Source organism: Haliaeetus leucocephalus, unplaced genomic scaffold (genome assembly GCF_000737465.1).
Source record: "Haliaeetus leucocephalus isolate CR32 unplaced genomic scaffold, Haliaeetus_leucocephalus-4.0 Scaffold450, whole genome shotgun sequence".
Classification (NCBI taxonomy): domain Eukaryota; kingdom Metazoa; phylum Chordata; class Aves; order Accipitriformes; family Accipitridae; genus Haliaeetus; species Haliaeetus leucocephalus.
The window spans coordinates 21,939,005-21,964,151 of NW_010972886.1; positions in this window are offsets into that span (position 1 = coordinate 21,939,005).

Consider the following 25,147-nt stretch of genomic DNA (forward strand, 5'->3'; position numbering starts at 1 on the left):
GCTGGGCATGAGAAGCTGAAAAATCCTTGACTTTAGTCTAAACACTACTGAGCAACAACTGAAAACATCAGTGTGTTGTCAACATTCTTCACATACTGAACTCAAAACATAGCACTGTACCAGCTACTAGGAAGACAGTTAAACTCTGTCCCAGCTGAAACCAGGATACTTGGCCTTAGGTAGTATGGAGAGACTGAAGCAGGGTGTCCTGGTTTCAGCTGGGATAGAGTTAATTGTCTTCCTAGTAGCTGGTACAGTGCTATGTTTTTGAGCTAGGTGCGAGAAGAATGTTGATAACACTGGTGTTTTCAGTTGTTGCTAAGTAATGTTTAGTCTGAAGTCAAGGATTTTTCAGCTTCTCATGCCCAGCAAGCGAGAAAGCTGGAGGGGCACAAGAAGTTGGCACAGGACATGGCCAGGGCACCTGACCCAAAGTGGCCAACAGGGTATTCCATACCATGTGATGTCAAGTCTAGTATATTAACTGGGGGGAGTGGGGGTGGGGGGATTTCCGCTTGGGGACTAACTGGGTGTCGATTGTTGGGTGATGAACAATTGCACTGTGCATCATTTGTACATTCCAATCCTTTTATTATTACTGTTGTCATTTTATTAGTGTTATCATTATCATTATTAGTTTCTTCTTTTCTGTTCTATTAAACCGTTCTTATCTCAGCCCACGAGTTTTACTTCTTTTCCCTATTTTCTCCCCTATCTCACTGGGGGGGTGGTGGGGAGTGAGTGAGCGGCTGCGTGGCGCTTAGTTGCTGGCTGGGGTTAAACCATGACATAGGGCCTGTGGGTCTACAGTATTCTCTATGAAACCTGGTTAGAAGTAAGTTAGTTCAAAAGCTATGGCTTAGATTCTTTAGCACTTTCTCTCTTCTACTCTTTGTAATTAAACGTTTCAGCTTTAGTTTTTCCTATCTGCCTCATACACAGCATCATCTTTTACCCATTAAGTTATGTTTTGATACCTTTTCTTAGCTGCAAGGACCTCCAATCATCATATTTCTGTTTTTTCTCCTCTGATTCTAACAGCTGACTCTTCCTAGTGAGACATTTAGATTGAAGTCTGAAGTCTTAACGTCAAGTGTGAGTTACCTATGAAGAGACTAGGAGAATACTGAAAACGCATTGGATTTGGAGAACACAACCCAAGCCTTGGACTTCACAGCAAAGGCAAAACAGATGCTCAGCCCCCTAGTTACATGTGTTTCTTTGGAATGGGGATTTTGAGAAAGATAAAAAAAAAATAATATTGTCTAGTGATCAAAGCTATGAATAGAGATTTCTGAATAATCTTGGGTCTTCGTCCTGTTTTTTTAATCAATTGATTTACCTGGAGCTGCTGCCCTAAAGGCTAATGAGGTAGTAGAGAGATCTATGGATTATATTTTCCTAGCTCTGATGGGACTTTTTTAATGCCTAATTAACTTTGTTTCAAGCCATACCAACCCTCCTGAAATCTGAGCTATTGAGATCCAGTTCTTATTAATTTATATTCAGGACCTATGAAAACTGAGTCTTTGCTTTCCAAATTTCTGCTTTCCTGATTACCTAGTCAGAGCTCAGGGAGGCCACCAACATATCTGGTTCTAGAACTAGGCCTTTTGTATGCAAAGAATTGGAGCTTTCCATATAAGTTGTCATCTTATGATGAAAAGTTGAAGGAAAGTGTGAAAAGTGAAATCGATTGTGTGGCTGAGACTGAGAACAAACAAGTGGCTGCTTGGTAGAGTATGTATCTCCTTTTAGATAGTGTAGGGGGAAGACTGAGTCAAATATAAACAACTTTGGGAAGCCGGAAATACTTTCAGTCTCTTGAAAAGGACAATATTTGTGGAAAAGTTGGATAGCCTTATGCTGTATATAAACTGTTCTCTACTATCTCCAGAAGAACAATGCAAGCATTCCCACACAACTTGTTTTTAAACAAAAGCCACCCAGAGATGTGAATGATGCCTTATGGCTTTGGCTTTTCTGATGGAATGTGTCTGGTTTCAAAGTATTCTCAGGAGACAGAGGCCTTTGGACTTTGAAGTTGATACTGTAATTAAGGCCATATTTATATAAAAGTAAACATTTGGGGGAATGAGAACTCAGAGCTTCTTCCTTTCCTGCTGCTGATGTATGAGACTGGTGCAGCAATAAGTATTTTGATTTTTAATTCTGAACTTGGCAATTGAGAAGCTTCTCTTTAGCAGCATATGCTCAGGGTTGGTATAGATAGCTAATATTCACAAAAAAGTGACTGCCAAAGTTATTGCTGTTGTGGTTCTAGGCATCACTCCTGGCAAATTCTACAATCCTCTGAGGATGCTTGGGAGAGGACTCCAAGAGTTCAAGCTCAGGGCACTTCTCTTAAACGTTATTTAGAAGCTGGATTACAGTAGCTCCTACAATCTGTCATGTAAAATGCTACAGATATAGAATTGAGGAATAGGCTCTTCCCCAAACCATTAGCACCTTATGCTGTAGTGGGGGGAAGGGGTAAGGTGATTGAAGCCTGAAGGGAGGGAGGTGGCAGAAGGGAGTTGGGGTTCTGATTTAATCTGAATCCCATGTTCTAGCAACAGCTGTGCTACACTCTCCTTCTGGCTGTACTTGAGTATTGCAACACAGAGATTATCTGGCCCTCAGTTTCTGAAAACCAGGTAGTCTTCACTTGCCTAAACCCCCTGGATATGCCCAGCTGGCGTTCTATTTGAATACCTCTAGGCTGTGCTTTCTGGTTCTCTTGAAGTACTTAAAAGTTATCTCCCCTTGTGCTTATCAGGAAATGGTGTACCAAGCTAATAAGCTCTCTCTGCAAGCGCTATTTGCTTGCTTTCACTTTCAACTGGTTATGTATTTTCTAGGTTGCAGCTCACCTCTCTCTGTCATATTAGAAAGTCAGAGGTAAGCATGTAGAAAAGGAGCTTGATTCTCCTTAGCAGAGAAAGAGGAGAAACCCCCCAATCTCCCTAGAAAACCTTTATGTGTAAGTGGCCCCCCATGGGAAGGGGGCACTGCACCAGATGAACCACAATCCATAGTAACTAAACTGTCTCAAAGAGAAAGGAGGCTGGAAGGATGGGAGAAGCACTGAGCCCCAGTAGTTCAGACTGCAACATTTTCTGAGTGTGTTGCTTTCCTGTGGGCAGGAATGGGAATCATTTCACACCTAGACTTCAGCTGGCACGATTTACTCTTCCTTGCAGTCTTGAGGGTGTCATCATAAAATATTCCACTGCCCTTTACTTGCATCATCTGTCTGTGCTGGAAAGGGGAGCTATAAACACTGGGTAAGGAGAAGTATTTTATTGTCTTACACTGCACAGAAGAAACCAAAGCAGAGTATCAAGCAGCTGCCATTAGTATGACCTCAGAGTGGTAGACTGCGTAGTGCTTCAACTTACAGACTGTGGTGGAGATGTATACTTCTCATAACTCTAGGTTTTCAAAGAATACTGGATTAACTCCCACCTTATTATAGCTCAATAGTCACAGGATATTTAATTCTTTTGGTTTCTGTGTAAACTTCAGCCTCTGAGACTTGGGTGTTTTGCACAATGCCCTCTTTGTAATGCCAAGAATGTGACCTATGGTGCCTCTTTCAGCCCAGGAAGCAGAGTTTTTCAGTGAGTAAAAATTATACAGGGTTATAATTAGAATACGAGTTTCTGGGAGCTCTGAGAATCTACAAATGAGAACCAGCCAGTCTGGACTATGTTGTCTCAGTGTCTGTGTGACAACCTGCAAGGGGCTTCTTTTGGACCATTTTTTATAGAGCTCGGTATGAGTGAGTTTGGGAGAAAGATTGTTGCCTGTTGATGTGACCTTCAAAAGAAGAGAGGGAACTGAAGACTTGAGTACAGGCTGAAATGTCTTATATCATGAAAGAAACACAAGAAAAGTTGAACTAATTTGTGTATAATTCCCAAAGGGAATAGAGTTGTATTAGAAGAAATGACTGCCAAAAAACCCCACAAAACCAAACCAGCTTAAAATAATTAATACCAGCACCTCCAGTTTTTAAGTGCTATGAAAGATGGAAAAGGAGGAGAATTTATAATCTGGAGCACAGGAGCTGAATTCAGGGGGCTGTGTGTTTTATTCAAGGTATTGAACAAGCTGATTCTGAGAAGCAGATATTTTACAGTTTCAATTAGCACAGATTACTTTATTACTTTCTAGGCTACCAGACAGTAATTATTTTTGTGATGAGAAAGCTTTTCAGGTTCTTTAATTTGCACTGTACGTACAGAATGAAATACAACAATAAACTATAATGAAAGAAGTCAGATCTTTTAAGAACTTAGTCTCTCAGAACGGATGGATGGTTCAAGAATACATTGTTGAAAATTAATAGTATGCAAATGTTGTAAATGTATCATCAGGCAAATTAATAGACTTTATAAGCAAACAGACAACGTTTTAAAATTCCTTTCATTAGGGGGTGTGGTAGGAGAGTAAGTGGAGCAGCATGTGTGTGATACAGCCCCTGTTAGAATGCGATTTGTAAAGGAACCGGCACAAGTTAGAGGATTAATGAATCTGTGTTTCAGGCACTTGTGCCTGAACTCACTCAACCTGCCTAATTTCAGACACTTAAATGAGGAATCTAAGCTGGGGAGTATAGTGGTTTCAGGGTTCTTTAATGGGCTCATATTTATCTTTTGATGAGGGTAGAAATGTCCGGGCCTAAGTGTTGGCCCTATGCTTCCCCTTACACTGGGAGACTTGGCTCTTGTGCTGCAAGCGGAAGGTTTCCACCACCAAATTTGCACCTGCTAGCACAGGCACCTCAGAGAAGCTGCGGGGATGTGACCAGCTGAGCTCTGCCCTGCTAAATCTTCGAGAGAGAGCAGCTCTCAGAGCACAGATGGTAGATGCTTTCAAGGATTAATATAATTTAAAATCCATTTCCTCTGTCTTTTAGGACAGCCTTATGATTTTTCCATATTTGCCAGTTAAAATGAGAAGAGTCTATTTTCCTGCGACGTTATGTATTATATGCTTAAGAAGGACAGAAAATAAAAGTTTTAGTAATTATTAGGATATTTCCTGTGCTACCACAGCTGTATAGAAACTCCAAGACCAGCCTCCCACTGTGCTAGATGTTGTGTGTGTATACAGCATATATTGTATATACTTATATATTTCATGATATATATAGACAGATAGGTTGAGTAAGAACAGGTAGGATAGGAGATCAGGGTGCCAGGTGACTGGTTGAAAGGGATGTCTGGTGATCTCTCATCTGCTACTTGGAGTTCAGATGTACCTTTGTATGTTTCTTTCCTTGCTGAGCAATTAAAGATGAGAGGCCCTTTTGATGGTGTCCAGTGGCAGGACAAGAGGCAATGGGCACAGCCTGAAACACAGGGGATTATGTCTGAACATCAGGAAGTTGTGGGTTTTTTGGTTGTTTTTTTTTGTTTGTTTGTTTTTGTTTTTTTGTTTTTTTTTTTTTTTTACTGTGAGGGTGAGTTAGCACTGGAACTGGTTGCCCAGAGATGTTGTGGAGTCTTCATCCTCAGAAATATTTGAAAGCTGTCTGGACATGATCCTGGCCAACTGTCTCCAGGTGGCCCTGCTTGAGTGGAGGGGTTGGACAAGATGATCTCCAGAGGTGCCTCCAGCCTCAACAATTCTGTGATTCTGAGCTCAGAAAATTAGCTAATGGAATAAAAGCTTTCTGTTTTCTTGAGGAAGCAAAGATCCAGGATTTTGAATGGAACTACCCGTCCATTCTGCAAGACACTACCTTTGCAATAGAAAGGCAGTTCCCAAGATGCGTTTCTTTCCACCTTATGCAGTCTGTGACCAAATCTACTGTAACTTAACAGACATGAGAGAGAGAGAGGGAAAAGCGTGCACTGAAGGGAGTATTAGTCTTTTCTTGTGACAAAAACTATCAGTTTGAGGATCTACTTTCATGATTTGTACTGCAAGGCAAGATAACAGAAAGGCTGACCAAAGCACTTCCCAGGTGGTAAAATTATAACTCAGGCTTCCCAGTGCATGTGCTTACAAGTACAAGCTTACAAGCTAGTCTACCAGTCAGACTGATGTTTAATGTAGTGACATGCAAGTCTGTTTTCTGCTTTACCCTGTTATACTTTCCAGCTGTGGGAGTGCAGAGTTGAAGGGTAAATTCAATTCCACAGCCTCACTAGCAGAAAATGGCTAGTGACACAAGTGTAATGGATAAGGGGTGTCACTATTTCAAAACCTATCAAGAGACAAGAAGTCAGTTGACATATACTTGGCAGGTGAAGTGTTTTTTGCCTCTAGTTTCAGGGGACAAGGATGACTGATGGAACACCTCTTGCTGTGATGGTACAAATGCAGCATAGCCCTTTCTTGTGCACTTTACTTTGCGTAGTGCTGGGAAGATAATGAAAAAGAGCTGAGCAGGGATGGATCCCACTTGGATGAGTTAGTTTGAACTGACACCTGTCTCCCATCCTGATGACATGCCAGGATCTAGCCTGCTTTCATGCTTGCTGACAAACATAGATGTACCAACAGGGCTGGCAATGAAAAAACAGATCCAGTTAGTTTTCCTGGAAGTTAGAGCAATTAGAATAGCAAACTCTTTAGTATTGTTCTCCCTCCACCTCAGTTCTCTTCGAGAAGTGGCCAGAAGTGTGAAGCTGCTACACTTTGATACAGAGAACGCAAACTAATTTAAAGGAAAGAAGATGAAAGGGAAAGCAGTTCTGTGTGGCATTAACTTTTTTGCATCCCCTTGGAAGCTTTTATCTTTGGAGCAATCACCCTTCCTCTTTACAATTGCATAATCAGGATTCAGTTGTGTTTAACAAGCTCATGCTGTGATATTGTTAGTGAATTCATAATACTATGCATTCCAGGGTGCTATCTTTGGGACTAATGATAACAATAGTTTCATACACATGAAGGATTCCAGCCACTAGTGCCCATCAAACTGTGGCAGCTTTTACACTGCAACCTCCTATTGTTGCCATCAACAGGAAGAGCTTGTATCTACTGCTTAAGTGAGGAGGGGACTGCTGCTTCATATATAGATCTCTGCAAAGATCATGAGCCCTTCAAAAGGAAGGAAATATGAGAATAGAAAGTTTTATTATTTATTTTGTTATTAACACAATGAGCGAGAGTGGTAAATGATTTAAACGAAACTGCCAGAGGAAAGTGATCTCTTGAAGTCATCACTTTGAGACTGGGTGCCTTACAGGATGATCTGCTCTGGTCCAACACAATTTGTCAGGTTCAATAAAGAAGTAACTAGAAGGAATTATTTGCCCTGTGTTAGATGAGAGGTCAGCTTAAATGATCTGATAGTCCCTTTTCCCTCAAAATTGCTGACTTGTGTTCATAAAGCCCACAGCAGCAGCAGACACATACACAAAACTAGCTGCAACTTAAAAGTAGTAGTTGGGAATGTTATGAGCAGTTCTTCTCTTTCTTTTTCCCTGCAGTATGACCTTACTTTTTCTAAGTGGAGTTTGACTTGCTTTGCACTGGTGTAGCCAGGGCAAAAATCAGTTTTGTCTGTATCTAGGTTCCCCGGCAAGAAAATGAAAGTGATTTCTTCTGCAGCTCACTAAGAGGCATTGACAGTGCAGCCTCTGATGCACTGAGATATGTCTTTCACTGCCACCGAGCTCTGTAAGTCACTGATTTGATTATCACGAGGAAAACAACAGATGACTGGTGATGCAGCGTGTAAATTTTTTAAACAATAACAGTGGCCCTTCTTGGGGCCATCCTAGTGGGCTTTCAGAAATTACTCACATTGGAGGGTAGGGAAAATATAGGCAAATATATACATAAAAACATCCCTGCAACTAAACAAGAAAGCACAGAAATGAGGGACCTGAGGACTGTCCATCACTTTGGTTCCAATAGATAGTCAAATAAAGTCCAGTGACATCTTTATAGCCCTGATGGAAAATGGTTTCATCTGGAGAGCTTGTATCTACACAGCTCTCTTAACCTGACTATGTTTTAGGAACACAGAAAATGCCTTTGCACTTAGAACACAGAGAAAGGATGAAGGATGAGGTTCTCCTAATCCTATTTAATGTCTTGTAGAGCTGGAAGTCTCAAGCTGTAGCTTCCCATGTTCTATTGGGCAGTGTTGTGATAAGGTCTCTGATGTTTGCTGGAGTAAGCAACATGCCTGTTCGTTATCACAGCTCTCTCTCATCAGTATTATTAATTTTCTACAATGTTCCAAATGCTTTCCAAACTCTCTGGTTATCATCTACTGTGCTAGCTTAGGCCAGTTCTTCAGCATTTGAGTAAGCTTAAGCAAACAAGTAGTGCCAAGATACTAGTTCAAGTTGGAGGCTGAGAACGCTAAGGATGGAGCCTCAACTGGCCATGACGGAAAGGCTGAACATTTTTAATTCCTTGGGGGGGGAAGTACTTTTAACGGCTATGTTTGTGAGTGGGAGCAAACAGGTGTTTCTACCCAACCCATTGAGATGTCAAGGTGGCACTAAAAATGCCTTCTATTTCAGACGGGTTTTAATTTTGATTTAGTTTTGAGGGATGCAAACAGCTCCTGAGCTCAGGCTTCCAGAATCCTCTGAAGAGTTGAAATTCTTAGTTTTCATTAAAAAGCAGTAAATTACATTTTGAGTAGTTATTTCAGAGAAAATATTTTAAATGCATACTTAAGACTCTGAAGAACAAGAATCAAAAGTGTAATTCAGGAACTACAGAATTACAGAACTGTTCACCTACTTTAAAAAAAACAAACAAACAAACAACAAACACCTGATGAATATTAAGTCAAATCTCCTTGTTTCAAGGAGCTTCTTCTAATGTTTTAGTGCTTGATGTTTGTGTAATCCAGGCCTTCAGAAACTAAGATGGATATAGGTAAAGAAATCAAAGATGAGACTGTAAAAACCTCAAGGAAAGTCTCTCTTCTTTGGTGTTTGTACAGCATGTACAATGATGTGGTTGTGGTTCATAGCTGTTTGTCTAGGTACCTCCAAAATACAAACAATAATCTTCAGCTGCCCTCAGTGCTGCTTGTACAGCCTACCTGTTTTAGTACTGCTCTTCTGTGTTTCTCTGCAGGGATATCCCTCTATCTACAACACCCCCTTAGAAAGAGGAAAAGAAAACCCCTTTATTGTGAAGCTTCAGTGACATGTTATAAATCTCATGACCCTGCTGCTGTGCTGTAGGCTCTCTGCTGTGTCCAGCCTGACAATAATAAGTAATATCTCTAGCACTGTGATTGCACATCCACCTGCAGCACTGACTTCTCAACTTCTCTGAGGGTACTGAGGTAGTACGTTTCCCATGGAAAATACAAATTTAAAAATTTCTTTCTCTGTGGACTCAGAACAAAAAAGATTCAAATTGTTCTGCAGTACTGAAGTCTGTGTTACTTCCCTTCTAAAACCCCTTATTGAAATGTTGAAGCCTTATTTATTAAGAAGCAAATGCAGAGGTATTATTTAATAGCTATAAATATACTTTAAAGTATTTTAAAATAAAAAGTCTGCAAACAAAGTGGGAAGGGGGAGAAAACTAAATGGAAAAAACTGGAATGTATCAAAGCCAAATACTACCTTTTTATTTGAACGATCTCCAAATTTTTCCATAGAAATTTGAAATGGACCAAATGTTTCTATTTCAACAACCCTCTATTTTCTTCTTGGAAAGAGTTTGGTTGAGAAGAGATGTCAGCTCAGAAAAGACAGGACTACATGTAATAATAGGCATTACAGCTGAAAAGAAACTGCTCTGGCCCTGCCCTATTTTCTATGTTCGGGCAGAACTGAGGTTTTATTTTGCTCTAGTACTAATCCATAAAAGTGTGATTAGGAAGTCTGGCTTCAAAGCTGCTATTTAGCAGATGTGCCCATTGTAAAATTAGCTCTCTTATTTATTCCCTGCCTGTTGTTTCCTTTCAAGCATATCCATTGCCCATCACCACAATGCAAACATGCGCATGGCACAGCAGCCATGCTACAAACACCTAGGAAAAAATTGATCTGCCCTTTCTTGTGGTAAAGAATGGAGCCAGAACAATTCTATCTACTTTTCTGGCATCTTGCAGCTGCCTAGTGTTGTGCTTAGCTGCCATTCTTCTCCCAAGTAAATATGATTACTCTGAGTAGAGCATTAGTAATAATGGTCTCTGATTCTACATGGTAATCATGCGTATCCTTATCAGCCTCTTTCCAGGGATTATTTTCCTGGCTCAGGATGTCACGACTTAGTCATTGTGAAAATCCTGCATGGAAAGCATTCCTTTTCTTGGTCCTCTGGCCCAGTCATATGACTGTACAGTTTTGCACAAATAGGAATGAATAATAAAACCCATTCAAATACTAAGGGCTGTGTCTTCCTGTAGTAAAACCCAACGTGCTTCCACTTATTTCATAAGCTGTGGTGATTTGTACTACCTGGTTTTTTTCTCTGATGTGGTTTCAATACCTAGGCAACATAAGGGCAAATAAAGCAGTTTTATCATTTATGGGACAGACATGATGGCCAACGATGTCACTCTTTTCCTCATTTATTATGAAATAGAGCTGAATTTGCAAATACTTCTGATCTTCCTAAAACTCAGTCACTTGGCAGAAGTACCACTTGTTAAAGGAAAAGGAGTTACCTAGCAATACATACCATGAAGGCCTGGACTACGGATTGGAGTGCAAAATGCTACTGTAGTGGAAAACCTAAAAATCACTAGTCAATATTAAGTCCCCCTGTCAAGGTTGCACTGGTGAGCTGAGTTAATGAAGCTGTCTATGAAATGATAGCAGCAGGGAGAAGATAATTTATCCTCATTTTGCTCTGCTTTGCATCTAGCAGCATGTCAAAAAAGCTCTTCTGACATTGGCTCAGGAACGTGGCTGCTGACAGTAGGAATAGTTTTTCGGGCCTGCTGGGACAGCCTGACCTGTGGACAGGGCTGGGAGCATGCTACTAGGTAGCTGTACTGAGCAAGCAACATGCTGTGGGCAATGCTGTTATCACTCATCATGGTAAGTTGGACTACTCCAGTGGTAGCCACTGCTGTTGGGGCACAATGGGATGCATGGGAACTACAGATTGGGATTTTTAGGCTTAGCTATAATATTTTTATCTCTTTTTATCTCTCTATTTCTCTTTCCCAACTCTGGCAATAATCAGAGCAGATTAATTAGTCAAATGAGATCTATTAGTGTCAGTGGATTACCAGGCTCTAAGCATGCCCTTTGCTATTTTCTCTCTCACCCCTGGTTTAGGTGGCAAAATAACCAGATGTGAGATGAAAGCAGGTGCTGTTTCATGGCTTTTTGGTGTGTAGAGCTATGCTAATTTTATCCTCTGAAAATCAGCTGCCTTATAATGAAGGCTTTGAGCTGTTTTTCTTTGCCTTCCCTTTCTGAGGTCCTGTTTACTAAGAGGAAAATAAATAAGAATGCTCCCAAGATTGACTCTAAAATTGCACCCTTGGAAAATGCTGGGTTTAAAATGACTGTGGTCCTGAAGGTCTTCCCAAGGCTCTGCCTTGATTTCAGTTAAGGGCAGCACTATAAATAAATATAAATAATGGTGAATCTCCAAGTAATGTGGTTCTATCTTATAGCATAAGCTCTGAAAAACGCATCCAATCCTTTGGCTGACCCTGTGACCCTTGATGGTTTTTCAAGATAGCGGTGAGACTTCAGTGTTATGTGCCTCTTTCTGTGCAGCGTTGAACTTGCTATATGCCTTCATTACTAACGCTGCTTTGTGCTTTCCTGTTACTATCAAACTCCCTGCTACTAATTGCGGACAACTTAGCTGAAAGGGTCAGGAATAGAGCTTTAGACCCTTCTACCTCCAAGGTTACTGGCACAAACCCCACAGAAACAGCAGTGACTGTAAATCATTTCAGCATTGCTGTAATCTGATAGCTTTTGTCACTGTGGTGCTCTACTACAAGCCAAACCAGGGCTCCAGCAGCCAAATGATCTCAATAAATACCAGTTCTGTTTCCTGTGTTGCAGAGACTACTGAAGAGATTTTCATGCAGGACCACTGATATTGGAGTTGCTTAGTCTAGAGACTGGGCAGAAGATGATGGTATTCAGATAAATAAAATGCAGTGGAAAAAGATGAGTACACACTGCTATTTGTGCTAGCTAGAGTACAGCAAGAGCCTTTGGCAGCAGCAACTGAGATTTCTGTCAGATATTGGGAAACTCTTTGCCAATTCTGGAACTGAGCAGCGGGGTGAACTGCTTAACCAGGGAACAGGGGTAAAGTGGGTCAAGGATTATTTGCTTTCAGTTAGCATCTGGGCCATCAGAGAGGGAACTGAGGTGTCTGCTTCTGTGTCCCTTGCTCTGCTTGTGTCTTAGTTGAGTAACGCTTCTTGCTGCCTCTGTTTTGCTGGAGCATAAAGATGCTTTGCAATCCAGAAATTCCAAGTGCTGTGTAAAGTACACCAAAGCTAAACCATATAGTAGGTAACGGCAAGTAATATCCTACAGCCTTGAGTTTAATCTACAGAAGTGTGTTCTGTTCCATGAGTAATAACTTATTACCATAAATTACTGAAATAGATGATTAATTGCCTTGCATTAGCACCGCATTCTCCAGTGAAATTATCACTTCAACCGTGGTGTAAAAACATATTTCATCTCTTCTTCACAAAATGAAAACAGTAGCACCTTCTTATGTGTTAATCAAGTCCTCCATTAATCAGGATAACACACCATAATTGTGATTACAGTTAGAAATCAATTAATGTTCACCTTAAAATAAAGCATGGAGAGGGAAGCAATTAACGTAACAGAGCCAGCACACCCAAAAGAGGCAAATATTTTTGATAATTCCAAAAGTGTACTTTTCATTTTTGTGTATCACTAAAATTGCACAGAAGCTGCCAAGGAAAGAAGCTGAGCTAGGACCTGTCTTTCCTCACAAACCTAGATGTATCTAGAGATGTTTAGGGCTAAGCAGCAGTGCCTTGGCAAAAGCCCAAGAATGATGCATGACGTGCAGCATATGAGCAGTCCAAGGGGATGGCTGTTTTAAGCATCACTACCTGCTCCAGACTTCCTCACTTGCTCTGCAAGTATCAGCACAGTAATTGAGGCAAATGTTTCCTGTGCTGCCTCTGCCTCAGTGCTAAGGATGGTGTGAGCAGAAATGAGATGGATCCAGGTGTCCATCTCTGCTCCTAATGTCGTGGAGGAGAGTAGTTTAGTTTATCAGGAGGGTAGGACATACACCATGCTCACATGTTCCCATTCCCTGTGGTCACATGTGCCAAGGCATGGCTGTGTGGTTTTAAATATTGTCCCTTATGACAGCAAAACCTAAGCTGTGAATGCTCTGTATTGGGCCTGTACTTGAGCTAAATTGCAGCTGGTTTCTTACTGCACACCAAACATCTCTATTCCTATGGCTTTTTTTAAGCATCTAACTCGGATGTCTAATACTGGAGCAAAGGGTTGATTCAGGCCAGCGGGGAGAGGCAGGTGTCACACTTGGGCCCAGAAATGAAAAGCCTGAATTTTGCAAATGGGAGTTCTCTCTGGTGCTTTTGGAAGTACTGTGCTATGCACAGTGCTCTCAACTAGGCAATGTCTTCAGCCTTTGGCAGGCAACCATTTGTGTGCCTTTAAAGCCCTTTGGTCTCCACAGCATCTCAAGCCCTGTCTTGCTTTGTAATCAAATGGACTTATTTGTTGCCTTTTCATTTCCTCACTTCAAAACATTCTGGTGCTGCTTTCAGAACAAATAATTCTGTAGCTCGGGGATATAAACATCCCTCCAAAGGCAGAGAGATTAGCTTCTGCAGCTATTAGAGTGAAATGTTAAATGTGGGGTTTGTCTCTCTTGATCCCTGGAACTAATTCTGTTTTTGGTATCCTGCTTCTCCGATTCGCTTGTTGATTTCTACAGCCTGATGAATGTTCTGATTTTCCAGGTTCAAAATTCAGTTGAATCTTTCAGTTCAATATAAACATTTGTAGTGCAAAGGAGAGGCACTGGCACCATCAGTAGCACGAGATTGGGGTGTCATACCAGGCTTGAGTAGATGTTTTTGTACTTTATATCAATCTCTTTTACTTCCTGTCCAGACCCCTCAAAGATTCAGGCACCACCTTCCTGTGTGCATTCAGTTCTCTTCAGCCTCATGAGAGGCATGACTTAGACATAGTTTGACCACCCAGAGAGTGCAAGAGGAGTGTATTTGTCTCTCAGCCCCCTGCTGTGGATGAGGTCTGAGGCAGAACTTTCAGGATCTGTCTCTAATTTCTTGGTAAAAGAAATCAGTAGCTGAAATGCTTAGGGGACCCTGTTCTTGTGCTCTGAAGAGAGGGGAACTGATGGTCAGCAGCAAAAGGATGTGAACCCACTTCTCTTGCTGGGAGTAACTTTCTTGTCAGAAATGGACTGGCACAGATAGCAACAGAAATCACTATTTTTGGACTCGCCAGCCTTGCCCACTAATAATTTGGAAACAAGAGATGATAGTAGTTCTCTAAGCAAGGGCTGTTCATCCTTTCTGTGCCTACTAACAGCATCTTGCTGTCTTGTGCCAAAGAGCTTGTAATAGGCTTCACAGGCAATAAGCTGGCCAGAAAACACAGAGCCCAAGAGGAAAGGTGAGCTGGTAATAAGGCTGATGCAGGGAGAACACAAGAGTTCGGGACTGTTTTTACAAGGTGAAGCTCTCTTCTTGTGCTTCCTCTTTTCTTGTCAAGTAAGCTACAAAAAGCAAATCCAGTTTAATTTTCAAATCCAGATCTGATGAGCAAACTTGGTTTTGTTTTCCTCTCTAATATCTCTCCTTTTCAAATATCACTTGCTTCAGTTAGGACCGCTGTTGTGTGGATTATTTCCCCAAAGTAAACTACCCCTTTTGGCCTCTGGGAAGTGCTAACGAGTAAAGATTGCCCTACCAGCAGAACCAACACCTTCAGTCCCCTGCCAAAGAACCAGATGGAGGTAGGCTGTGAACAGGTGACATAAGAAAAGGGTAACTGAAAGACTTGGAGGATGCAAGAACTGTGAAAGGCTATCACAGCTATTTTTTATTCTTAAAGAGGAAAGATTAATTTAGATCTTCTGATGGACACAAGAAAAAAAAAACTGTTTGAAAACAAAGGGGCCCAGTTCTGACTGTTCTTACAGTCTCTGTCATTAACTGCACTGAAGAAGAGAGAATGCAAACTGCTGCTGCATCATTACTGAGCGCCTGTCTTTCAAACAAACAGTTCCAGACACAGGGATTTGTTCAAATTAAAAAAGGAACAAATTCCCTGGATGTGACAGAAGCAGATAAAAATGCAGTATCTAATGGGACTGATTAGGAAAGACGAAAGTTATGTTGCCTTGAAAAATAGTGTTGCTGACTCGCTGTAAAAATCAGTGATGCATATTACCTCAGCCCAGAATAAAAAGTCTAACATTTCAAGGCTTATGAATTGTGAGTGAAGTAAGATGCTTTCAGATTGAATGTTATTGCTCTTAATCAAGGTATTTGTAAAGCAAAGCTTATCAACAACTCTCTCCTGAAGAACCAACCACTAAAATGTTGCAAGCTCTGCTCCAGCTGGTGTAAACTGATGAATGGCGGCGTGGATAGCAGTGTGATGGAAGAGAAGTCTGCAAGTTAGAATTGTAGTGATGGGGTGGCATGAGGAAAAGCTGGGTATTTGCAGAAGGAAGCAAGACTGAGATAAAATTATGTGATGGGAGAAAAGGTTGACGTTTGAGAGGAGGTGCATTTCCAGAGCCCTGTACATTTGTGTCATATTTTCTTTGCTGTTCTGCAGATTGTCATCTTGGGACTGCTGGGTCTGTTTTCAGCAGTTGCTTGTGCGGTACTTTCTGTGGGACCACAGGAGACTGCATCCTATTCTTAGCTGTGTGGGGAAAGAAGAGCAGAGCATGGAATATTAAGTGCTGCCCCCCACCAAAACCCACCCAAAAGCAAAACCAGATTTTATTTTTACATAAAAGAGCTTTTAGTGTGTAAAGTTGTGGGGGTGGTAAAAAAGCAATCCTTTAAGAAAGTGATTAACATTTGACAAGATAGAATGGATGTGCAGTTTTCACGGCAATGATGGGAATTTGCAGGGGTTGTCTTGAGAGCAGCACCTGCTCTGGAGACTTGTCCTACTTGCACAGATGGGGAAGCCCAGTTTTCTAAGCTATTTTTCAGTGAGAAGGATGAACATTATGGGGACTGAGTCCCAAAAAGCTCTGCAACCAGGGCTCAGCAGCCTAGAAGCACAGAGTCTCTAGCTGATGAGCTGTGTGATTCTTGCATGGACTGGCCTCTTTACTGATAGGTTTGCATTGGATTTTAGCAGAGGTTGCATGGACATACCTTAGGAAGGGTTTGTGTAGAGTAGATCATGCCTTGCCCTAACTGGACTTACCAATTCCTTCCAAGTCCTATGATTGTTATCTCCAAAGACAGTCATATGCAATGACTTGAGAAGGAGACCTGACAGTAACGGTATCTGTAACACCATCTGTCTAAAACCCAAGAGACTGAAGAGTAAAAACAAGGAAAATGGGATCTGACATCTGTAAGAATAAACTGAAGAAACAGTAGAACAAAAAGGGGGAGGAGGACCAAAAGGAGCAAAGATTGAGTGAAGGCCAATAGACTGAACAGATGCTGAACTGTAAAATAGGTGAGAGGAAAAAAATCCTATGATTTCAGTGATCTTTTTTTCCTGTTGCAAGTATTTGAACCTGGAAACATTGATGTAAAAAGTAACATAGGAAGAATCTAGAAAGGATTGTAAAATTGAAAGAATCACAGTAATTCAGATATTGCATTTTAAAGCTCAAATAAATTCAGAGTAATCCTAGTCATTGTAATAGAGGCAGTTGAGGGAGTTGCAGCATCAGGTGGCAATGGTGCTGTGCAAGCCTTGCTAATTTTCTTGTTCCTTTTCTCCTATATTAGCCGATTTTACTTTTCTGACAACAGTTAATGGGCTGTGTGCTTGGTGAAATGCTGAATGAATAGAAACTGCTAAAAGTAAAAGTTCAAATGTTGAAGTAGATGCTAGTGAGATTGGGCCTATTCAGAAGCCAGTTTCAGGAGTTACTAGTCTATTCCTGCTCATCCATTCATCAAACAGGGGTTGGTAATCCCCATATTATTGTGAGAAACATGTTCATTCTGACACAAATATAGTAAATGAAGTGAAAACTGATTCAAACTTATTAGGAGTGGCAAAGTGTTGTAAAGCAAATGAGTTGAGGAAGCACCTTTCTCTCTGAGCAGTGAGAGACAAGACATAACAGAGAAAGGTATTGAACTAACCTTTCTTCTCTGGTATTTAAGTTTAGCTCACCCTCTGACCAAAAGTACTGCAAATCAGTTAGAGCTGACAAGTCCAACTTCAAGTGCATCAATAGGGCAAACGGTAATGTCTCAGCATTAAGAAAAATTCTCCAGCATTTCTGACCTTGGATGAAGTAAAACGTCCTCTGCTTCTCAGCATTCAGGGTTCACCCTGTATCTGCAGAACTGCCTGTGTGTACCAACTGTGTAGCACAAGCAAAATAGGAAAGAATGTCTATTAGTGTGCATCAGAATTGGAGAATACTCAAGCTACCTAAAGCTTTTTGAAAGAGCTGCTGGACTGCTGTGGCTGAGATGTGACAACTTATAAGCCTTTTGGAGAAATAAACTTAATTTATGGCATTGCTTATTTCCATCCTTCCTATAAGAAGGTACATGGAATTTCTCTGATACATCCAAACTTAGAGCTCAGTCCTCCCTAGGAAAATGGTATTGGTCATGATGTTCATGATGTCAAATGTCAAGGCACTGAGGCATCCAAAGAGTAAATGGCACATGTCTCTTTGGAAAGCATTAGCTGTGGTGCTAGAGAAACTCAATTCCAGAGTTCCTTCTTTTGCAGTTTTTTAACACTGAAGCTATTATAGTGGAGCAGGAACAGGTCAGCAAGGGACTGAGCATAGAAATGAGAGTTGAAAGGTTGTTAGGCCCATTTATTTATATCTCTGAGGATAGGTTTGCAGTAAACTTTTCTCAGCATCTCAGGCAATAACTGTTCTTCCTAACATTTCATTTGAAGACACAGATCACTTTTATTTTCTGAATACTCTTCTTCTACTCAGGCTGAGGTCTAGGCTGTGTAATTCCTAATTTTACATCCACAGAAACCTTTCTGAAGTGTTTCTGTAAGCATAAATGTGACTCTTGGAGCATAACCAGAGAGTCCATAATTTAGTCCTGGACATACTATGTCAAGGTAGCTCATCAGCATGCTCTAGTGTCATCTACTCCAAATGTTTTCCCAAGCTTAATTCCATCCCCTCATGCTTTATCTTGGCCCCTGTCCAGCCTAATCTATTTCTCTTCCTTTTGGTGACTAGATCATTCATGTTTATCAGGTTTGCCTCTTCATCGTTGATATTTGTTGGGTGCACTGAAAGATTTAATTTGTCTAATAAAAAGCAGCCCCCCTCATCGCTGGTACATTTTCTGTCTTTCATTTTCTAGTGCTAAGAAACCTTGGGCAGCAGACAGACTTTCACCTGGATTCACCACATCCATGCAGCCTCAGAGAGGTTAAAACCAACCTTTTTGTACCAGTTGAGAGGCAGAGAGAAATCATAGAAGGATGGCCAAAAGGGAGCGCTGTGTCCTGCTGCACAAAGCAGATGCTCCTGCATGGACTAGACAAAGCAGCTGCACCTCTCCCCACCTTTATGTTTACATGCTGTTTCAGAGAGTTGCTCATTGAGGGCAGGATGATTGTTTCAGCTCTCTGGTTATGACAAATTGCTACTTACTGGTATCGCTTTGATGAAATAAGTAAAGCCTTGAAGAACTTAAAACTTCTATTACTTTTTAATATGAGTAACTTTAATAGAAAGGCTTAAATGTTTCTTTCTATTGCAGTGCCTCAGCATTTCTGTAGTCATAAATTCTTCTCTCGCCAGTCTGCTATTACTGATGTATCAATTCTTTCTACTTCTCTGAACACTAAAATTGAAAGAAAACAAGGTTTAGACTTTATGCATTTTTAATTTAATGAAATTCAGCTTAAAGTTGTAGAAAAATTGTTCTCTGCATGGAGTACTCCTGCCTTTAGTAAGCCTTCAATAAACCAGAGCAGCAGGATGGTCAGATGCAGGATTGTACATCTGCAGGGTGGGTTGTCGTGTCCCGTCCCGTCCCCCCCTCCAGTTTTGCCTTTGTGGCTTTCTGCCTTATTTCAAGCCACACCCTTTTCCATGTTAATTCTGTCTAGTCGAGTTCATACTACATTTTATCTGATTTAGCCCTGCCGTACCCTTTTCTAAGGGAAGGAGTCATTAGGCTGAGGGGAATTCCACTGCTAACAGCGTGGGGCAATGTTCAGCCACTGTTCTCTCAGACACGGTTGGTGTAGCCTTGGAACTCATGAGCAGCTCAATTATAATAAGTATTTAGATAAGAAAGTATTAATGCTAATACTTGATGAATATAGAAATAAAACACAGGGAAATTAAAGTCTATATTCAAAGAGCATCAACATTGATGGTGACATTCCCATTGGCTAGATCTTAGGGAAAGGCTGAGGATGCCCATCTTGAGCTAGTAGAAAGTGAACGCCTTTCTGATTGTATGTAGTTGTCACAACACATCTTGCATGTGAGAGGAGTTGTTTCTTAGATTCTCTCCACCACTAGAAATACTGAAAGTTCAATCTTCTTCATCTTCTTGCAGCTAATTTTATTTGTACCAGGTGAAATTCCTGTATATCAAGGAGAACTAAAGGCAGGTACATGAAATAAGGAAAGTGGCAAGCAAAGACCAGGGGGAAAAATAACAGCCACTAGAAAAGATAAAGCAGGAAAGAACTGAGAGTAGGATGAGACTTCTAAAGGAAAATCTTGGTGTTAGGATGAGATCAAAAGAGGAGCTATAAAGACTAGGTTTGCTACAGGAAGCTGAAGGCTAGTGCTAAAAATGTGTGAAGAAAGGAAGAAAAAGTGGTCTGCAAGTTTTGTGTGTGTAAGTGATTATGCATATAACATAAGTTGATAACAACAGAATGCTCTCCTGCAAATACAGGCTGTACAAGTAAAACTGGAGAGAAGTATATTTCTTTTCTCTTTCACTCAGTGAGGGTTTGTGCTTCTGTTTACTCCGAGTTGAGTCCTGAATGTGAAATCCACCTGGTAAACAGGAAGGCAAATAGAAAAATGAAGAAACTAAGCCTTATGTGTTAGATTAAAAAATATTTAAGGTCAGAAGCCTTAGAGGAGCCAGTTCTTTACCATTTCCCTAGCTGTTAATTTATTGTGCTGCTAGTTCTACTCTGCTACTGGTTTTCACAGTGCTTTCTGCAACTTCTACAGCATCCTTAGTGTATCAGCATTATGAACACAGGAAAGGCTTTCCCTGATGGGGGGCGGTACCGTGCTCCAGCCATGAGATATCACTTAGATGCTTACACTAGAACATCTATCAACCATCTTTCTAGAAATACTTTGCAGAGTTGTTCACTAAACTTAGAGATAAAAGCAGATCCATATCCTGACTGGTGGCTTTGTGGAAATCTTGGGTGGATCCATTCTCTGCCAACTACCTGCTTATTCAGTCCCACCTCTCCATTAGGACAAGCACTCTTACTCTTCAGTACAGCAATGCAGATGTACTGCAAAGAGCTCTGAAGCTGGGAAAGGAAAAGTGCGGCATGCTCCGAAGGAAAAAAGGTGTCCTACACTCTGGTGTGTATCTTGTCTGTCTTGCTACAGCTGGAAAAGGGGGCTAGAGAGGCAGCTATGGGGCTGGTGTTGCATATAGCAGGCTAGGAATAGTTATTACAGGAAAATCAGCTCATTTCTACCTTGCTGATAAATGAAGGGATACAATTATTGTCTATTATGTGCCCACAGTGCTCTTAGTGATGTGCAGGATAAGAGTAAAGACTCTCTCTGCTCTGAAGAGCTTCTGATTTAAAAGACAGGAAAGACAAGCAAATTACCTCAGGGTGTTAGACTCCTCTCCTCCCACAGAATAATGGGAGCAAGGGAGAAGCCAGTGCATGTGCTCTTGTGTTTGGGGAACTCATGGTAGGAAGGACAGTGGCCAGAAGGAGCAGGAGACTCTAGTTCAGGAGCAGTTTCAAAGGCTGCTGCATGGCAGCAGAGTTTGAAAGCAACACCCACGAAGCAGAGGGGTGTAAGAAGAAGTGGCGAGGGAGGAGTGGATGAAAGGACATTTGGACTATTAGACTAAAGTAGCAAAAAGAAGCAGGACTGGAGATGCACTGTGGTTTGCTTTCCCCAGCTGGGGAGTGCTGGGAGGAAAAGTGGGGTTTTGTAACAGATTTAAGTTTTGAGTTAAAGCATGAGGTCTCAGACTTCATCATTGAGATGATGTGATTAGTGCTCCCAATCCTACAAGTATAGGGGATGGGCAGCAAGAGGTTTATTTACCATTTCAGCATAAACTGCCATCAGGGAGCTACTTCTTTGGCAACAGGGTGGCAGGGACATAGGCCTGTTCCATAGTTGGCTGAGGAGGATAATTCCCTTGCAGTCACTGTGTGGCCAACACAGAGGCCATACTTGGCCTCTCCAGGGTGTGATTATTACCAGTGCAAAGTAAGTCAAAGTACTTCATAGCTCCACTGTTAGGGAGCTTACTCTGAAACACCTATAAATCAACATTTCCAAACAGAGATGGCCACCAAGCTCCCATTCATTTTAAGTTTTGGAAATTGTTCTTTAAAGCCTGTACAATACTAGACTCACAGCATGCATGCTCTGTGGTTTTGAGCAGAAATCACAGTACTTATAACAGTATTGAGTGTCATCCTTTCTTGTTTTTAGTTAAGAACAAGCAGTAAAACATCCTGTTCCCAGTAAGCAAGATTTCCCAGCAGTTTCTTCAGTTGGTCTTCAGAACTGCAGCTTGTCTCAGTTATTCCTAAGACAAGGAGCCAGATATCTATATTTTAATAATTTTTTTTCCAAAGAGAATTCATGTCCCTTTACAACAGTTAAGCAAACAGTTGTGGTAAACTGCTGCTGAGGTAGAAAGATCCTATTGCATTCCATGTGTTCCACTGCAATAACAGAGAGATGTGATACGAAGGGCTAGGAGCAAATAGTTTACCTTGTAGTACAGGTGACAAGCCAAGCGTGGTATTTGCCGGAATAGCCAGATAAGAGCCTCACCTTTTATGTGAGTAAAGAAGTGAAAGAAAAAAAGGGGTTGCTTTTTGCTTTCTTGAATACCCTTAAGATTTTTTTTTTGGGGGGGGGGGGAAGTGGGCAGGTGTTTGTATTTTGAAATGCAGGTGTCTATGTTTGAATTTATAGGGTTAAGTGGTGTTAGTCTCAGCAAACATGGGAAAATACAGGCATGTATGTATTTGGGTGGCTTTGGATGAGTGTTCCTGGTAGGGGAACTGGACTTAAAGACCCAGGGGGTCTCTCCCAATTGTACCAGCATTTCCTAGCAGCAAGAAGTCCACTGTAGGGTATGCCTGCACTTTGAAAGTCTTACCAAGGATAAATTAAACCATAAACTGTTCCCAAGAGTGCAAAATCATTATTTTTAAAATAACAAGGTAGATAGAGGTGCACAAGACAGATAAAGGGATAGCAGAAAAGTGGATGTGTTTTAGTGAATTTCTTCAGTTGCTCTTGTTGCAGAGAGAACACTCGGGGCAAGGGTCATGTATCTCAGCCTTTTCTGTTTCCATAAGTTTTATTGTTGTTTTATAAAATCATCTTAGTTCCTAAGAGAAGCTCTGAGCTGGTGATTTCTTGTAGAATGTATTCCCCATGGTTCATTTAGAAGCATGGATTTACTCCTATTCTTCACATAGTTTTTTCAGAGGAATTATAGTTTACATAATCAACAAATGTATTGTCCTATTGTCACTGTGTTCACAGTGTGACTGTCTTGGCACTGGGAAAACATGCATTCTTTTATTGTTCCTGATCATTTGAATATTTTAATCAGTCATGAACTAACACCAAATGCTCTCAGCAAGCAGTAATGAGTTTAATAATGATGGACACAATGCTTTTCCCTTTGGACAGGGATCATGGAAAGAGTAGTTTCTCAGGGAGCCTCTATATCTCAGTGAATCTGCATCTAAATGAAGTTTACAGCATCTCTGGAGTCACTGTATGAATCTTTGAGAACAAAGCATGGGTCCATTTTGCATGCTCCTTATCCAACCTCATCTACTTAGCAGACATTTTAGATAAAGTGACTTCAGTAGTTCTGTCACTGAAATAACTTTTACATGGAGGAACCTGGCACTAAATAAAGTGCTCCAAGGTGCTCAGTTGACAAGGACCGGGGCAAGCTCCAGGACCCTTTTGTTAGCCAAAGCCTGAGGACTGGCAAGAGAGAGACAGTTTTACAAGAAATTTTTTTTAATGACCTAGGAAACCAGCTACTGAATGTTAAAAAATAGCAGAGCTGAGGAAATCTCCCTGACCATCTGCTGGTGAGAGCTGCTCTCAGCCGAGGCGATGCACTCCACACTGTTTTGCAGAACCAGGTTTTACTTAAGACAGAAGGAAGAAAATGGCTGAGGTTTGTCACTCTGCAGGATTAGGAACCCTCAGAAGGTTATGGAGGTACTTCAAAGCAGCAGGAAAGCTGCAGAACTCCAAGATCCAAATTATTCGCTTGTATCCCCAAAGAGGAGCTTAGAAGCAGCTCCTGCAGACATGGGGCTTTTCTGGATAGGTTTGTGGTAGAAGTTGATTGACATTGCTAGGCAGGTTTGTTCTTCACTAGGGAGCAATATTTTAAAAACTCATATGATCAACCCTCCCCCAAAAAGCAGATAAAATTTTTTGCTTTGATCAACCTGAAAAGCAGTTTTCAAAAATGGAAAAAAAAAAAAGTGTTTTAGATCAACCTGAAGCAGTACATTTGATCAAAAAATGTTGTGGTTTTTGGTTTTGTAGTTTTTTTTTTCCTTAATTTGGGCATTCTTTAATACTTTCTGCTTTCACTCAGGCCAACAAATACTTGAGATATGTCAAAATCTTCACCCCTGAGGATTTGTAAGAAAACTGTAGACAAAACACTTTCAGAAATTGTTTGGATACTGCTGATGGAAATGGACAAGAATGGATTTTCTCAGCATGGTCTTATCTGTGAGAGGTCATAAAACATCTAGAAAGTCTCACCAAAATGCTTGCAGAACTAACAAGCCATATGTGCTAACAAATGTAGGGGAAAACAGTGTAAGATGGGCTGTGATTTCTACCCCCTCCCCCCTCCTGAGATTAACCGGTCCTTAGATTTTTTTTTTTTTTTTTTTTTTTTTTTTTTTTTTTTTGGTAAAGAGTTTTGTGCCCTTTTGATTAAAGAGAGAAGCAAGGAATTAGCTGACCTCCCAAGATCTTTCCCAGCCCTCCTGGTGCTTCTAAATCTGATTTTAAGTATCTTTAGTCAGAATCACACGTGTCCTTCATGTGTCCATGTGTGAAAGTGCCACTTGCTTCCAAGACTCTGTGGAGTAGCTAAAGGAATAAAAGGCAGGGGGGGAAGAAATGTATATACTCAAACACAACATGTTAACAACTAGTCTACAGGAAAGTATCCTGTGTCCAAATGACAAAACCAGCATGGAAGCAGCTAGCAGTGAGTTGCTGATGAGGGTGATGTTCTTTCTAATGATGCTGGAGATCCAAACTCAGAATTCGTGTGGAGCACTCATGAAGGACACCCAAATGTCAGTTAGCACATGCAATAACATCATTACCAGTTTAACCAAAGAAGTCACACAAGTCGCGGACCTTTCTGGCTGCCTGTTAGGAGCAGTAATTGCACAAATTGAAGTATCGTGAGGCTAGTGTACTATCAGGTAATACAGGATGCAAAATATGAGTCATTAGCAATGGCCATTTGGAGATAGAGAACTAGGACAGAGAAAAGGATAGCATATGGGAAGGAGGAAAAAAGGCCATTATGATGGCTGTTCTGGTATGTGCAGACCTGCTCAGGTCTCATGCATAAAGTGGCACACTGTCCCATATACACACTCGTGCTCATCCCTATTTGGTCAGCTCCTTTTTGTCACTGATTAAAATAACCAAGAGGATTTGTAAGAAAGCAGGCAAGATGCATTTCTGATCTAAACGGTAGGAAAAATGATGCCCATATCAAGATGGGAGCATTGTCTTAACT